The sequence below is a fragment of the Tamandua tetradactyla genome, chromosome 5, assembly GCF_023851605.1.
Source record: "Tamandua tetradactyla isolate mTamTet1 chromosome 5, mTamTet1.pri, whole genome shotgun sequence".
NCBI lineage: Eukaryota > Metazoa > Chordata > Mammalia > Pilosa > Myrmecophagidae > Tamandua > Tamandua tetradactyla.
In genome coordinates, this window is record NC_135331.1 from 167,462,164 (window position 1) to 167,481,322 (window position 19,159).

Below are 19,159 nucleotides of genomic sequence, written 5' to 3' on the forward strand. Positions count from 1 at the left end.
GCAACCACATACAAACACAAGCTTTACAACAAGTGCAAACAAACAGATAATCAATCAAACAAAGCCAACAAATTGCATGGTGTCAATCTATGCAATTTCTGCTCTTCATTTCTATCATTAAATACATTACTTTCTTCTTTGAGAGAAAAAGGTTTTTGAGGGTTTTCAAAGATTTACAGATATCATCACTGTAATGTTTAGAGCAAGCCTCAGTATTTGCTCAAATTGACAGAGCTTTAGCTTACAATATAGACACAAAAACACTAAGAACCCAAAGTTAACAGTTTTTTTCGTTTTACTTTTGGCTTATTAAGTTTATATCTATCTATCTAACTATCTTTTTTTTTTTTTTTAACATGGGCAGGCACCGGGAATCAAACCTGGGTCTCTGACATGGCAGGTGAGAATTCTGCCACTGAGCCACCATTGCACCACCCCAAATTTACATATTTTTTATATAAGGTATTCTAAAACAGTTTCCAATATTTTCTGTGAAATCTTAAGAAAATCTTTGTTTTCTCTTCACATACTGCTTAAACTATTTGCTGGTTTTAGTTTCCTAAAATCAGAATTATTTTAAGTAGATCAGCCTGTTTTGTTATTATTACCAATTATGTCCTTAACCGCCCATGCACTTTAAAACACAGGAGATTTACTAATAATACTGCAAGATGCTATCAAAATTGTATATATATATATGTATTTTTTCCCTCTCTTAGTATTTTGCTCTATTCTATACAGACCCAAGAAGAGGGGTAGGTAGGGTGTGATTGTTTGGCGACTAGCTCTAGATTTTATTTATCAGTAATATCTTTACCTCATACTTCTCTTCTATCCTCAGTTGTCACAGATTATTAAGCTATGGTAAATCAGCAAAAAAAATATGCCATTTAGAATAGAGATATTTTACATCATGTTCATATTTTTCTTGGGCTCTTTAAGCTTAATAATTTAAAAGTGTGCATCCAAGTTTTTCTGGAAGTTTCATCAACTACTTAACACATATATCAATACAAAAATGATTGGTTTTTATATTTCTGCTAATTTCACAAACCTTTATATGTATGGATACACTGGTCATATTTATTCAACATTAATTCATCCAACATTAAGTACCTACTACATGCCAGGTGTTGCTTTTTTCCCTGTCTATATTCTTTGAGAACAATATTCATATCTTCTTTCTTTGTCCTGCCTCTTTCTTCTTATAATTTCCTATAATGATATACCCATTGTAGTCTTTTTGTTGCTAGAGGGGCACCTGGAATGAGGAATGCCTTATGCTACAAAGGCAAACAGGTAACAAAGGGCTTAACAATCAGGATTTCCAGTTACACTGAAAGTCTGATTGTTATTGTGACAATTAGGTAGAAGAGTGCTAACTGAAGGAAAGCTTTAAAACCAATAACTCAGATCTTAAGTCTAAGGTTTGATTTCAGAAGTAGATAGGTGTTATACTTCATGGCTTTATGTATGATAGTAGAACAGCTAACAAATATTGTGATTGGTATGTATCATGCACTGTTCTAAAGAATTTTATGTATTTTAAAATTCCATTACACTTCACAAAAACCCATAGGCAGATGTTATTATCTTCAGTTTTGAAATGGTAAACTGTGACAAAGAGGGGTTATGTACCTGACCCAAAGTCACACAGCCAGCAAGGGCTTGTGTAAAGGGAAGATAAAAGCCATCAGAGGCCATTAATGCACAAAACTCAGCTGTTTCTATAATCAGCAATGAACAATCCAAAATGGAAATTAAGAAAACTATTCCTCTTACAATAACTTCCAAAAGAATAAAATATATAGGAATAAACTTAACCAAGGAAGTGAAAGACTTGTACATTGAAAACTACAGAACATTGCTGAATGAAATGAAAATTCAAAATAAATGGCAAGACATTCCATATTCAAGGATTGAAAAACTTAATATACTGTTAAGATTTCAATACTACCCAAAGCAAAATACAGATTCAACCCATTCCCTCATCAAAATTCCAGCAGCCTTTGTTGTAGAAATGGAAAAGCTGATCTTCAAGTTAATATAAAATTGCCAGAGGCCCCAAATAATCAAAACAATATTGAAAAAGTAGAACAAGTTGGAGGTCTCACATTTCCCAATTTTAAAACTTACTATACAGCCACAGTGATGAAAACTGTGTAGTACTAGCATAAGAACAGACATATTGATCAATGGAATAGAATTGAGAGTCCAAAAATAAACCCACATTGACTGATTTTTCAAAAGGATGTCAAATCCATTTGATGGGGGAAGAATAGTCTTTCCAACAAATGGTGTTGGGAGAACTGGATATCCATGTGCAAAAGAATGAAATTGCATCCCTACCTCACATCATAAACAAAAATTAACTCAAAATGGACCAACAACATAAACATAAGAGTTAAAACCATAAAATTCTTAGAAGAAAGTCTTCAAGATGGTGGATTTGACAATGATTTCTTAGAATTGACAAAAAATGAGCAACAACAACAAAAAAATAAGTTGGACTTTATCAAAATTAAAAACTGTGTATGAAAGGACATTATCAAGAAAATGAAATGACAAACTACAAAATTGGAAAAAAACAATTGCAAGTCATATTTGATAAGGATTTAATAATCAGAATATATAAAGAACTCCTAGAACTCAACAACAAACAATCTAACTTAAAAATGGGCAAAGGACTTGAATAAACATTACTTCAAAGAAGATACACAAATGGCTAAGAAGCACATGAAAAGATGCTGAGCATAATTAGTTAATGGGGAAATGCAAATCAAAACCACAATAAGGGGTGCATGGGTGGTTCGGTGGTAGAATGCTCACTTTCCATGTGGGAGGCTGGGATTCAATGCCTAGATCATGCACCCCAAACAACAACAACAACAAAAAGAACTGGTGTTTTACTTCCAACATGAAAAAATTAGAATGGGCATAGCCCAAATACCCCTAAAGAGTGGGAGAAAGATCAAAGGTGATGGTAGAGTTATACAGAGAAGGTAGGGTTTTTAAAAAATTATTTATTTATTTATTTTAACTTTTGATCATTCCATTCTACATATATAATCAGTAATTCACAATATCATCATATAGTTGCATATTCATTATCATGATCATTTCTTAGAACATTTGCATCAATTCAGAAAAAGAAATAAAAAGAAAACAGAAAAAAATTCATACATACCATACCCCTTACCCCTCCTTTTCATTGATCACTAGCATTTCAATCTAAATTTATTTTAACATTTGTTTCCCCATTATTTATTTTTATTCCATGTTTTACTCATCTGTTGATAAGGTAGATAAAAGGAGCATCAGACACAAGGTTTTCACAGTCACACAGTCACACTGTGAAAGCTATATCATACAATCATCTTCAATAAACATGGCTACTGGAACACAGATCTACATTGAGAAGGTAGGGTTTAACAAATGAGTATGAGTGCTGAATAATTACACTGATATTTCTTTTAGCCTCCAGTACCTTAGAGTAGCTAGAAGTAAAAGCCTAAAATTGATTGTAACCCATACCAAACTTTGAAATCTGTTGTACAACTAATTGTTACGATACGCTTTGAAATTTATTGCTTTTTTGTATATATGTCATTTTTCACAAAGAAAGAAAAAAGTTGATTGTGATAATAAAGGAAAAATATTCCTTATAGCCTCCAATATTCTGGAATAGCTAGAAGGAAAAATCTGAGATGGTGGATTGGTAGCCCATGACAAACTCTGGGATCTGTCCTGTAAACTACTTGTTGAAGCGTGCTATGAGAATTAGTGCTTCTTTAGTTCTTTGCTTTGTATATATGTTATATTAAACCAAAAAAGTTAAAAAAAAATCACCATAAGATGCCACTTCATAATCACTAGGATGACTGTTACTTTAAAAACAGAAAAATAACAAGCAGCAAGGATATAGAAAAGTTGGAACTCTCTAGTATTGTTAGTGGAAATGTAAAATAGTGCAGCTGCTATGGCAAACAGTTTGATGATTCCCAAAAAAGTTATATGTAGTATTACCATATGACCTGACAAACCCAGTTCTAGGTATCTACCACAGAGAATTGAAATAGGAACTCAAAACAGATATTTGTACACCAATGTTCATAGCAGCATTATTCACAATTGCCAAAAAGTACAAAGAACCTAAGTGTCCCTCAACAGATGAACAGATAAACAAAATGTGGTATAGACATATAATGGGATATTATTCAGCTGTAAGAACAAATAAATTTCTGATAGTGCTACAACATGAATGAACCTTGAAAACATTATGCTAAGTGAAAAAAGCCAGACACAAAAAGCTGTTATATGAAATACCTAGAATAAGCAAATTTATAGAGACAGAAAATGTGTTAGCAGTTACCAGGACATGGTGGGAGCAAGGAGGGAGAGTTTTTGTTCTATAGGTATAAGAATTTCTGTTTGGTGTGATGAAAAAGTTTCAGTAATGGATGGTGATGAAGGTAGCACAATATTGTGTATTAATACACAATGTGTATTAATACCAATGAATTGTTCTTATACACGTACAAATGGTTATGGGAAACTTTATGTTACATATAAATATATTTGTATTTTATAAACATATATGTGTGTGAGATTATATATATTACATATATAAATACATTAAATAATCACCACAAATTAAAAAAAATGTTTTTATTATAAATAGTGAACAAATACACAAACATTCTTGACATACAAATATTCTTGACATGGTTACAATCAATGGCTCACAATATCATCACACAGTTGTATATTCATCACTATGATCATTTTTTTGAACATTTGCATCTCTCCAGCAAAAGAAAGAAAAAAGAAAAAACTCATACATGCCATACCCCTTACCACTCCCTTTTAATGAAATCTATTCAATTTATTTTAACCTTTGTTGTACCATTATTTGTTTATTCCTGACCCATATTTTTGATTTATCTGTCCATATCCTAGTTAATAAGGAGCATCATACACAAGGTTTCCACAATCACACAGTTACATTGTGAAAGCTATCTCATTATACAATCATCTTCAAGAAACATGGCTATGGAACACAGCTCTACAGTTTCAGTCACTTCCCTCTAGCCACTCGAACACACCATAAACTAAAAAGGGGATATCTATATAATGCACAAGAATAACCTCCAGGATAACCTTTCAACTCTGTTTGAAATCTCTCAGCCACTGACACTTTATTTTGTCTCATTTCTCTCTTCCCCCTTTTGGTCGAGAAGGTTTTCTCAATCCCTTGATGCTGAGTCCCAGCTCATTTTAGGATTTCTGTCCCATGTTGCTAGGAAGGCTTATACCCCTGGGAGTCAAGTCCCATGAAGGGGGAAGGCAATGAGTTCGGTAGCCATTTTGGCTGAGAGAGAGAGAGAGGCCACATCTGAGCAACAAAAGAAGTTCTCTGGGGGTGACTCTTAGGCCTATTTTAAGTAGCCTATCATTTGTGGGGTTAAGTTTCACAGGGACAAACCTCAAGATTGAGGGCTTAGACTATTGATTTGGTTGTCCCCACTGCTTGTGAGAGTATCAGGAATTCTCCAAATGGGGAAGTTAAATTTTCCCCCCTTTCTCCCCATTTCCCCAAGGGGACTTTGCAAATACGTCTTTATCCACTGTTCAAATCACTCTGGGAACAATTTTTTTTAAGCCAAGTTACTTACAAAGGCAAAATTAAAGAAAGTGTAGTTTTCAACAATATAAACAACAAGACTGTGGCTAGAATCTTCAGAGTACTGATAGAAAATGTTGATTTTTGAATCGTATAATTTATAGAACTGTCTTTTAAGAACTTAAATAAAAGAAATATATTTTGAGAGATAAAACTAAGATTCTATCACCAACAGATCCACACTGAAGGAACTTTTCAGTTCAGGAAGAAGCAAAATGATCCTCGGAGTGACCAAAAAAAAAGTCAGTTAAGAAAAGGTTCTTTATACTTAAGATTTTCACTGCATGGGTTAAATTCTTATGTAACAGAACAGTACATTTCCTAAGGAGTCTGAATAGTTTTGTGTGAACATATGCGTTCATTCCTCTTGGGGTAAATGTTGAAGAATGGTATGGCTGGACCATATATTAATGGAATATTACATAACAAGTGTATGTTTAACTTTTTAAGAAACGGCCAAGCTGTTTGCAAAATGGTTGTGACATATTACATGGTCACCAACAGTGAAGAGAGTTCCAGGTGTTCCACATCCTCACCAACACTTTAGAATATCTAATGGATTTAGTGCAATGGTTCTCAACTGGGATCGATTTTGTCCCCCAGGGAAAACTTGGCAATGTCTGGATACATTTTTGGTTTCCACAACTGGGAGGGGATGGCGGTAACTAGGATGTAGTCATAGAGGCCAATGATTCCACTAAATATGCTACAATGAGCAGGGATTACCCTTCAACAAAGAATTATCTAATCCAAAATATTAAGTGTGGAGCTTGAGAAACACTGGTGTAATAATTATCATGTTGTGGTTTTCATTTCCATTTCTCTGATGACTAATGATGTTCACCATCTTCTGATGTGCTTATTTATCATTCATATATCTTCTTTTGTGAAGTGTCCAAATCTTTTGTCCATTTTATTATTACAGTAAATTATTATGGAGTTATAAATGTTCTTTATATACCCTGAATATAAATCCTTTGATATATATGTTATAAATTATTTTCTTCTAGTCTGTAGCTTGGCTTTTCATTTTCTTAAAGGTGTCTTGCAAGGGGTATATAATTTTAAGTTTTTAATTTTGATAGAAGTCCAATGTATCAATTCTTTCTTTAATGTTTCATGTTTTTTGTGTCCTAACTGAGAGACTTTTACCTACCTCAAGGTCACAAAGATATTCTTATATGTTTTCTCCTAGAAGCTTTAAAGCTTTAGGTTTTTCATTTAATAGACCACACAAAATTTTATTGTATTAGAAACTAAACCATAAATGGGTTTCTTTCCAGGGATGGGATTATGGATGGGGAGGTATATTAATTTCCTAGATGTACCAAATTACCACAAATGCGATGGCTTAAATTACAGACATTTATTCTCTCTCTGTTCTGAAGTCCAGAAGTCTGAAGTCAAAGTGTTGGCAGGGCCATGCTCCCTCTGAAGACTCTAGGGGAGCATCTTCCCTTGTCTCTTCCAACTTCTGGTGGTTACAGGTATCCTCGGATTGTGGCAGCATACCTTCAATCTTTGCTTCCATCTTCACATGACCTTCCTTCCTATGTCTATCTGTGTGTCTTCTCTTTTTCTGTCTCTTACAAGGACACTCATCGGATCTAGTGCCCACCCCAATCTAGGATGATCTCATCTTGAGATCCTTACTTTAATTATTTCTGCAAAGACCCTCAATTCAATTAGGACAGATTCTGATGTTCTTGGTGGACATATCTTTTAGGGGACCACCATTTAATCCATTAGAGTGGCATCTGCTTTTTAAAATGTATTTATAGTGTTTGATCATCTCTCCACCATAATTATTTAAAAATTCCACAATACAGATAACTTTGGGTGGGAGGAGAAAGGGAAGGGCAGTACAGCTCTAATAGGGTTACTTTTTTGTTGTTGTTATAGGAACCTGTGATGGTTAGATTCTGCTATCATCTTGGCCAAGTGATGATGCCCAGTTATCTGGTCAGGCAAGCACTGGCCTGACCATTGCTGCAAGGATATTTCATGGCTGGTTGATAAACCAGAAGGCTGGTATATTAAATCATCAGTCAGCTGACTGCATCTATGGCTAATTATACCTGCAATCAACTAAGGTGTGTCTCCCACAAATGAGATAATCCAGTCAGCTGAAGACTTTTAAGGAAAAAGAGAAAAATTTTCACTGCTTCTTCAGCTAGCAAGCCTCTCCTGTGAAGTTCCTCCAGACCCTTCATTGGATCTGCCAGCTTTAAGCCTGCCACACAGATTTTGGATTCTTCTATTCCTATGATTGTGTGAGACACCTTTATAAAACTCATATTTACAGATACCTACTGTTGGTTCTGTTTCTCAGAGAACCCTGACTAATATAGGATGAAATCTGACCCTAAAGTATTCTGTACATTGAATATATGCATGTTAAATTAAGTACTTTCTGATGGTTTTCTACTACATTAAGTTCCCAAAAGTAAAGTGGCCATCTTCTAGAGACTGGCACACACAAATACTGGAGTGACTCAGGGTTAAACAACATGGTTCTACTTCTAGTATTCTTGGGGTACTTAAACCATCTCTCAAAAGCAGTATCTGCTGATGCCACATGGAAAACCGGACAGCACAAACCATAGTGACAAAGAGGATCCACGACTTGGAGATGATTGCTCCAACATGAGAAGCTGGCACAGAACAAGGATGGCTGTGGAAGTAGTGTGTTGTGCAAGGAGTCCTTTTTAAAAGGCTTCTTAAACTATGGCTACTTGTATTAGAAAATAGTAACAACTCCAAAAACCTTTCAAGAAATCTGCAGCTGAGGAAATAAAACAATGGTACTGTAACTGCACAATGGATATGGTGACACGAGAGAAGCTTATTTTTTTAAGATTACCTTTAAAAATGTATGTTAACTGTCTCATATAGATTTAAAGCTAAATTGGTTCACTTGAAAATAGTCAAATTCTTTCAGTCTTATGCCTACTCAAAGGGATTCAGTGAAGATGATGAGTTCAAGATACTTTTCTACCCTCTCTGCTTAAGAAAATAATTACTAAGATTTGTAATAATGTAAGCAGTAAATGGGGAACTAAAGTAGCAAGAATGTTCCTGAATTCTACAAAGAATTTCAAAGATCTACTATTTCTAAGAATTATAGAGCTTCAAGTCCTAGAAAGACGTTTTTCTTAGCCGCTGATGACTAAGGACATCAGTAGGAACAACAGAAACCATGGTTTAAAATGCAGTAATTGTACCAAAAAGGTGGTCTCCAGACTAAATGCATTTGATTCATAGCACTATTCAGAACAACTCTTCTGAGTAGCAGGGATGCTTTTTACTTTATTAAATCTTTTTTTTTTTTTTTGGACTGAATTGTTGCTTAAGGTGCTGTGAATACTCAATTTAAAATGTTGCCACTTTCCTACCACTTCCCCTGCATCCACACCTTTTCATCCAGTAACAAGCAGATTTGTCTAACCTCTAGGTTTTTCTTAGTGGGGAAGGTAATGTTCAAGTTCTTTTCCTATATAAATTTATATCCACTTAAACTCTATTTTACCAAGCTTCTTCAACCCTTCAGTATGGTTCTTAGATACAGTCAAATACTGGCAGATAACAGTAGTTTTTAGATATTAAGGTAACCAACCCTTAAAATGTTAACAACCACCACACTCCAAGTAAAAATTCATAAAATAAAACCTTTAACTGGGCCATAGCTATCCCAAAACTTGACTCTTAGAGGCCTAAGTCAGCTTCCTCTGTCTCTCTTGTCTTGCATGAGCATGAACACAATTTCTAGCTCTGGAAATCTGAGATTTAGTAACCAAGAGGAAAGTCAGACCCCTGACCTGAAATTCTGGTCTAAGGAGAAGTATGGAAGTCAAGAATAAGAAGAATGCATTCTGGAGAATCAAGGACATCAGAAACTACTTAGGCAAAGGCGTGAATGCCCACCGAGGCATGAACAATACTCTGTCCAAAGCATTTATGCAACGGTGCAGACTGCTAGTAACAAATCCCTGTGCATGCAAAGTACGCTGAGGGGAAGACAGTGGGAGATTTCTCCAGAGTATCAATAAGTGAAGCAATTAAACTTCTTTTTCGTGTCTCACAATATTATTTTTTTGGCTGTCTAAAATTATTTCATCCATGTATTTGAAGATGGGGTGGGAATAGATGAAATGGGGGAAAAATAAAAGTAACCAGTTAACAGAAATATGCCTCAAAGAAAGTAATATGTTTGATGGTCTCAAGATCTTGGAAGGAACTATAAAATCTCACATTAATTTGAATATGGCTTTATGTAGGAACTGTATAATATAAGTCAGAATGTATGTTTATAGAGCTTTATAGCACACAAATTAATTTCCCATACAGTCAGTGACTTGTGTGATTTCTCACAAACACCTTGTGAGATGGACCTCGTTATTCCTGTATTACCCAAGAAGAAACCTGTCAGGCAACTGCTAAGTGGCGAAGCTAGGAATCAAATTCAAGTCTACTCTGACTTCAGCTCTAGTGTCCTGTCCTTTCTACTGCTCAACAGTTTAAAATGCAACTTCAAAGCCAGCCCTTGGGGAGCTTACAGTCCAGTTGGTCTTAAAAGACTCAGAAAAAATTGGAGGACTACACCAGGCAACGAGTAATTCTCTGTTAAATTACATACCACAGATGGCAAATATCCAGGGGGTAGAGACAGTAAAGACTAGATGGACACGAAGAGGGGGAAGGCACAAAGAAGAGAGTCGGCTGGATAAACTCAAGAGACAGGAGGGGATTGCCTTGGCTCTGGCAGGAGATGTGAGTTAGCAAGCAGAGGAAAATAAGGCAAAGGTCAATTATAGGCAGTCCAGAAAGCCACTGAAAGAGGAAGTTAGAGAATACTGGTGGGTAATAAAGAAGCCCTAAAAGATATTTGAGCAGGAGTATGAAATGGTAAAAGCAGTAACTTTCACAAGTGTGCAGGATGAGCTCAGGGTAGAGGAAATCCGTGCACATCTGAGGAAGAAGTGGTGAGATATCCCACTTCCCTTCCTCTCTAACCTTACACCCCAACTGAACTTCACATTCCACCTACAGGGATCATTCTTGCACATGTGCACACGTTCTTCCTTCTGTCTGTAAGTCTTTCCCGTCTTCTCCTGTCCACAGTTCATAGTCAACCTAAAGTCGGAAGTCACTGCCTTGGAGAACACTCTCCTGACCTCTTCTTACCTAGGCTAGAGGAGGACTCCTTTGTGTACTTCCCTTGTTACAATTCTTATCTCCTTGCACTGTAATTCCCAGTGGGTTTGCCAGTCTCTCTTATTACACTGAAAGCTCCAAGAGTATGAAATGGCCCATTTTTTCCAGCACTGAATCCCTTGTATATATAATGGGCAAATCAGGGGAGGGTAGGAGGGTATATGATTAGGAAATAGATTAAGGGGATAATTTTTTCTAAGGTTATATGAACAAATACATATATAAGACAAATACATATATAAGTATGTTGAAATAAGTAGGAATGTAAACTGGAAGATGGCCTTGATCTTAGTGAAGGAGATAGTCCAAAACTTCTTTTCTTCTTTCTACCCAAGTACCTTAAAGAGGGGGAGCACTGGAACAGGGTTAGGGCAGGATTAAGAAGATAACCACTGCTTGAGGACAATATGATGTAATTAAAAAAAAATCACATTTAGGCCTTAAAGGGAGAAGAGAATTCAACAATTTTCAGTTAACAACTATCCACTGGGAATAAAGTACTTTGCAAAAATCCACACAATGTATTTCAAAGTACACAAAGATAAAAGAAACAAAGTTCTACCCCTAAGGAATCTTATAATCCAATAATAAACCACATAAAGTAGAATTATGGTTAAAAGTACAAATAATTTTGTACATTTGGGATTCAGAGGAGGGGAATAAATGGAGAAATCATGATGTTTTCATCAGGGAAATGAGGTGATCGAACTACGATTTTAGAAAAGTATGAGAAATCTCTAGCATGGCCTGAGTTGTAGGGAGAAACTAAAGGCAAGTACAATTTAAGTGCAATGATTCAGAGTTAAGAGATAATAGGGGTACAAACCAGAGCAATGCCTGTAGAAATGAAATAGAGAGGATAGATTCAGGGAATTAAAGAAGGTAGACTCTTAAAAATTTATTAACTAGAAGAAAAATGTTATTGCCCAAGAAGTCTTTCGCTTCTTTCCACTTTATAGTTAAAGCAGATATAAGGCAAAGGTGGTGTTGTCAAAGGTAGTTTTGATGGAATTATCATGGATATCTTATTGAGGTTACTTTTTGTAGTAGTTAGGTTCAGGTGTCAACCTGGTCAGGTGATAGTGCCCAGTTCTGCTGTAGACTTAAATCATTAGCATGCAAAATTCATCTGTGGCTGATTACATCCGTGGTTGGCTAAGGGGAGGGCCTTCCAGAATGAGTGACATTTGATTTAATTAGCTGGAGGCTTAAAAGGAAGAGTCAGAAGCGAGAGAGGTAGCTCAGCACAGTGCAGCACCACTCAGCTTAAAGCTTAGAACAGACCCAGACCTAGACTCTAGGGTCTACTTTGCTTTTCATCCTAGCATTTCAACTTCAAAAAAAGAACTGCTCCCCAAAACATGATTCATTTGTTCATTAACTCTTTCAACACATTTTTACTGAGTGCCTATTTGGGTTAGGAACTATATTAGATGGTTAATAGAACAGGCCCTGCCTTCAGAGAGTTAAATCTATCATTTTTGAAAAATGTAGACTGAATTATGTTATTTGTGTACTACATTTCTGTGGTCTCAAATTTCCCTATAGGATTGACATAAAAGATGAGTGAATGCCAAAGACTGGGAGAAAACCTACATATTGAGAGGTAGGAGAACCTCAGTGCAGGACACAAGGTGGTGTAGAGAAGGACTCATGGAGACAAATGTGAAGACGTGACTGTAGCAAAGAAAGATGGAAGGAAAGGGAAGGGACAAATATTCACTGAAGTTTATTGGACTTCATCTGTCCTCACAAACTCCTTCACATATTAAGTTAATTAATAATCAGGACAACTTATTAAAACTTCTAGAGCTTCCTGGACATAACAATCACCCTCTTCATCGTATCTGCCATTTGCACTGCTACAAGCAAAAACCTTCAGAAAACCTCAAAAAGGTTACCACTATTCTTTCTCAATTCTGGCCCTCACTCAGAACTTCCATCACTCTTCCAGCTCTCATTGGAACATTCTTCTATGAGTGTTTCCGGAGGAAAGAACTGATTCAGTAAAATGGGGAGTGAGGGAATGTTGTTGGAATCTCCAGCTAAAATTTAGGTTTAATTTTCTCATAAAAACACTGCTAAAATAAAACTTAAACATCATTTATGCTACTAGTTCTATAATTCAGCAATCCTATGCAGTGAAAATTGGCCTTTGTGGGTAGTATGGCTTTAGGACTTACCAGAATGAGAAAGTAAGTTCAGAGTTCCAAATAATTAATATGAATTTTAACTTTGGACTGTAGCCCCTTTGTGAGACATGGGAAGCCTTAACATCATTCTTTGCTTAAAATGCAAAGATGAGCACTGCTATTATTGGACACACTACTCCAGAAAAATGATTTGGTGCTTTTGTTTTTGTTTTTTTATCTTAAGTTTGAAAGGGTATTTATTAAATATTACTAGACCAGTTGACTGTCACATTTAGTTCTTAGTACTCTACAATATGACATTATGAAAATTTTTTCTTAGATTGTGGTTTTCACACTTCACAAGCAGTTTCTTTTCCTGTTAACTTTCAGACAACTCTGCTTAGGCTTGAGCTAAATACCTGGAGGAAGTGCTACCACAATTTTAGCTTTCTTGTTTCCAGTTGAGCTATTATTCTCAGCTTTTCTCCATTAGTGAAGTATCATATGTTCACTTACAGTTCTCTTTCTAACCTAATAAAAATACCCTTAAAATAATTATAGTGAAGTAATAAAATAATTGTAAATCTGAGAAGTAAAAAAGAGGAACCCCACCTCACCGCTATTATAGCAAAAAGGTTTACAGATGTTTAAAAGCTTTCTTTGCCTTTGGTTCAGCACCTGGGCCAGGAAACTCCTACCAGTCAAGATCCCTTGTCATTTCTACAGGATCCCTACCCATTATTTGCAGCCAAAATGTAACCCTTGTTATATTCCTGATACAGCATTAAAAGGCATGAAAATATTCTAAGTAGTAAAGAAAACCCTTCCCTCCTCAATGGGAAAACAGACAAACAACAAATTACCTTATTTATGACCATGCTATTTAAAATTCTATGATTCAACAGTATTACACTACTAATTTCTATAAAAATGTATTCTTTCAATCCAATAAAAGTCTCAGCTCAAACTTATCCAACAAAGTCCTAAAAATCTTGTTTTTTCCCTCAGTTCTTTCAAATTGGATTGAAGGCACAGAAAAAAGAATGTTTTTATTTCCCATAGTTAACTTCATTGAGCCCTAGAAACCATAAATTTCTACTAACTGGTATCTTTGCATAGCAATAGTTATGCAACCTTAATTCATGAGGATGACTTTGAATAATTTTAAGATGATAAAATCTCCTTCAGTTAAACAATGAAATCATCTGTAGCATGAAGCCCAAATTCCATGTAAAAATCACAGAATTTCAGAGCTAAAATAATTACAAAATATATAACACTTTCTTGGCAAGTGTTTAAATATCGATATTCATTATATAGGTGAACAAATGAGAACCAGAGGTGAAATATGTCATTTTAGTGTTTTGGTATTCATTGTAATAAAGTTTTCAGAAATTTGGACATATGTTTATAAAATCAGGGCTGGCTTTACGACTTGCTACAGAAAATGGCTGCTTACTTGGTATAATTTCAGAAGTGTTATTACAAAAAAAATACAGAAAACCTGCCACCCAAGTTTTTCCTCAGATATGAAAATGGTAAAATGGTACCTACTTGTCTTTCCTTTATGTATTTAGTTGAGGTTTAATAATGTCTATAATTCTATTAGTAGATTAATTCCATTATCTTCTGTTTAAATGCAAATACCCAATAAAAGAAAAAACTCATGAAACAACATAATGGATTCAAACTTTATTTAGGCATGTAAGGTAGACATGTAGATAAAATTATCCTTGAAAATTCCTTTAGAAGAAGGCACCATGCTGGAAACAAGCCACTTCTCAGTAAGTTAAAAAGCCGACCTTTTATCCTCAGCATACTAGATGACTGTTCATTTGGTTCAGCACTAGTTGGAAGCATGGCTTGTGCTTAGAACCTTGCACAAAAAAGCATGCACCTTTAATACTTGAATCACCCCCAGCACAGTGAGGTGCTTACTCTGAGAAGAAAGCAGGAACTCAGACCAATGGAGAATGCAACACATTTTTACCTTACTGAGTGGGAAGTCAGACAGAATTGCCTGATATTTACATCTAAAATATTTAAAAATAATTTCTGCCCCACATTTTAAATTTTTTGATAACCAATAAGAGTTAAATATGTATAAGTTAGATGTATGAATGATGTAACTCCATTGTGTGGAGCAGCTCCTCTAAGAGCAGCTTTTGATGGTATATAAGGCAGGAGAAAAAAAAGAACAGATTCTGTTTCTGAGAGTAGCAAGAAAGGCGTTTCATGGTAGCTGGGAAAAAGTTAAACTTTGCCTCCTTCACTTTTACAAATAGTGACCAAGTGTCAAAGTGTCATTTTTATCTTTTACTACTTTCAATTCAAGATGAGGTTCAGTTTAAAGCAACTTGGAGGCAAGAACATTAAATCTGCAGATCGCAGAACTGACTTTTTACTTTCCTTACTGAGTTCTGTCAGCAAGCTCTGACTAGCTTTCTCTCCATAAGCACTGCTAAAGCATCTCAAGTGAAGGGGTCACTGTCTTATCATTGACTATAAAAACCCTAAATCACCAAAGTATATAAAGATGATTTACATTTAAAGAGTCTAAGCTGGTTTACCCAAATAGGAAAATGAAGTTGCTAGAAATAGGCGCAAGTCCTTTCTTGGATTTACAAACTAAGTTTCCATTAGATTTTTTTGGCTACAAATTCACTTTTTCAAGAACTTTCATTTTTTCCCTAACAAGAGTCTTATTCTTGCAGAAAATAAGCTAGTAAAGTGAAGTATTGTAGCTTCAACTATGAAAAGGAAACAGGGTTGGGAGAGAGAGAAAGTACAGGTGAAGGGAGTTATTTCATGGCCACAGACTGCACCACAGTTCTGGCTGGGGTTTTCATAGATGTGTATGTAGGGTCAATTAGATGGAGGACTGTGAGAGAATGTGGAGGGTTGAGGTCACTTTGGAACCACAATTGGGAAAACAACTAACTGGAAACACATGGCCTATTGATATCAAGTATTATCTTTAGCATGAAAAGCCCAGTCATGAGATTAAAGATTATTATAATTTGAATTCCTAGTCTTCAGCAGTAGTACTAGGTGCAAGATACTTAAACAATAGCAAACAAAACAAAACAAAAATCAACTTGCTTTTTCTTTAACAAAATAAATAATTTACTTTGGCTGGTCTCATCACACTTATATCACATTCCTTTTTATTATTCTTAAGTGTAATTCTTTCAATTAATTAGGAGCAAAAGGTAGACTAGACATGGTTTGTGGGCGGGGGGTATAGGGAGTTGAGAAAGGATTTTATTTTTAAGTTTCAGCTTTTGATTCCTCTCTCAACTTAGTTGCTAATGCAAAAAAGTTATTATGAATTTATCATTTTAATTGTGCCACTCTCATTCTTTGTGTAAACACTTGTCCAAGGTCTCTTGGGACAACTCCAGCAAATTACATCAGGTGTTTTGCTACAATGATTAAATTAAACAGGAGTCCTTGGTTTCATGTTCTCAATTTTAACTTCTTAAAGATAAATGAATTTTAAAAAGTAAATGAATTATTAACCATCTATGTGATAAACTAGTGTAATTTAAATATAATTAATGTCCCCAGTTTGCAGAGTGTGCATCATTTTAAACTGAACATAAAAATAGAAGACCTTCTGCTATGTCCCTTCTCCAAGAACTTGGTAAAATCCACCCAACCCACCTGTATATATACTTATGTCACTAACAAGGAAACACTGAGCTGAAGGAAGGATTTTGAGGGCAATGAAGAAGTGGTAGAAGTTTCCTGAACATAAGGAATCAAAGTTTAATCACAAGGTTCCCTCAGTGCAAGAAAAAAACAAACACAGTCTATAGTCAATATGTGAATTTTAGAAAATATTTTAATAATGTAGCAATGACCAGCTCAGAAATGATTGCTTAACTAAGGATTCTGAAGTCTCTCTTCTCTTAAACCATGTCACACTTGCTTAAATATTTCAAATTTCTTAATTAAGTATTCCAACATTAGTACTGAGAAAAGATCTTATTTAAATAATAGCAATAAAAAAAACAAAAAAACCTAGGTATGAATTCATCAAATTAAAACAGTCCAGCAGAAAAATTTCTAAGCATCTAATATCCTTAAAACTCAAAAGCTTATACAAATTATTTGGAATAATGACGGTGAATATACAGATGATTGGCTAGGTAAATACATAAATATTTCTAGCTTTGTGCTTAAGTACCACTGAAAACTGGGAAGATTTATGGTCTATAAGATGTATTTTATTAAACACCCACACACATGGTAGACAGGAAATATACCACAGATGAGACAAATATTTGCAAGTATTTGAACTTAACACGCCTGTGCCTTCCTACCACGAAAAAACTGAAAAAAATATAGACACTCAAATAAAACTTATTTGAAGAGGATCTTTTCCCCTAACAATGTGTTAGATCAATTGTTTTGGAAAAGAAATATAAAAATAAACAAAAAGACTTCCACTTCTGGGAAGAAGGAGTAGACATATTTATGTCTATTTTCCCTGTTAAGTATAACTAAAAACCCTCGACATTATACATGAAAGAAATATAAGAGTACTCTCAAAGGTGAAGAAAAGAAGACAGACAGGCTTCGGTTCCAGAATCTGGAACTGAAGGAACTACACAACCCATTTCTTTGGGGCCTCATATCCCAGTGAGAAACTGACAGCCTAGAATCTCCAACAAATGCAGACGAAAAAGTCCCAACCAGAACCTGTTCTCTCTAGCCAAAGGACCAGAAAAGGAACAGCCTACCCAGATAAAAAACTTTTAGACAATAACTACTCCATTGCAGTCAAACACTACCAAAAAATAAACAATAAAAATATCAAAAATCTGTGGCCACGCTACACCCATACCAGTGAAGACCAACTGGGGAGTGTAGACTTTCACACCCTTGCCAGGCAAAGTCCCCGCAAAGGTGGTGTTAGAGAAGGTTGAGTAGGAAGCTGGGATTTTCATCCCCATGGGCACTAATGACCTGTCCCCACCCCCACAGTGTCAGTGGAGAAGACCACATGGGGAGTCTGGACTTCCACTCACATTCACATTCAGAATGTGAATGGAAGTTTGTGAATGGAAGAATGTGAATGTGAACTGCTGGGGTGATGTCAGCCTAGTGAAAAGTTAGGACCTTTCTACTTCCCAGTGGTAATGAAGCCACCCCCATGTCATGGTGTCAGTTGAAGCCACATGGGGAACAGTCACATGTGCCCAGGGAGGTATCATTAGAGGCCTAATAGGGAACTGGAACTTGCATTCATGTCCAGAACTAACAGAGTCACAACCTGCCCCTACCCGCCCCCTGCCCTTTGCTGTTTGGGTGTCAACGGAAGCCAAGCAGTGACCCTTGACTTTTATCTATACCTGGAAATAACAAGGTGGTATCCTCTACTGCCCTTGCTGGAGAGGATCAGGTGAAGTCAATTAAAACAGAAGCTATAAATATGATCCAGAGTCTCAAAACATAACACCTAAAACACGGATTTCAATTAAAAATACCTATATCAAGTACCAAGAAGATCTCAAACTGAATTAAAAAAAAAGACAAGCAAAGGATGTCAACACTGAGATGATAAAGATATTAGAATTATGTGACAAAGATTTTAAAGTAGCCATCATAAAAAATTCTTCAGCAAGCTATTACAAGCACTCCTGAAACAAATAAAAAAACAAACAAACAGAAAGTCTCAGCAAAAAACATCTCACTGAATAAATAGTAGATGAGAGGTAAAGAAGAACCAAATGGAAAGTTTAGAATGGAAAAATATAACAACCAAAATTACAAACTCAAAGGATGGGTTCAACAACAAATGGGAATGGAGAGAGGAAAGCATTAGTGAAATGCAATATAGAACAATAGAAATTAGACAATCTAAACAACAGAGAGCAAATTAGACTGACATAAACTGAACAGGGCCTCAGAGACATGTGGGACTGTAACAAAGATTCTAACATTTGTATTATGGGAGCCGCAAGAGGAGAAAGAAGGTAGGGATGAAAAAGTACTCAAAGAAATAATGACTGAAAATTTCTGATTAAAGAAGTTGAGTATACCCCAGACCCAACACACATCATAGTCACTGCTGAAAAATAAAGACTATATATATGAGAGAGGGAGGGAGGGAGAGAGAGAG

General features: G+C 35.5%; 1 protein-coding gene across 3 annotated transcripts in view; it reads right to left on the reverse strand.

The window, feature by feature from the left end:
- SESN1 (sestrin 1) overlaps positions 1 to 19,159 on the reverse strand; it is a 119,241-nt gene that overhangs the window by 36,072 nt on the left and 64,010 nt on the right. The gene's annotated exons all lie outside the window — the stretch shown is intronic.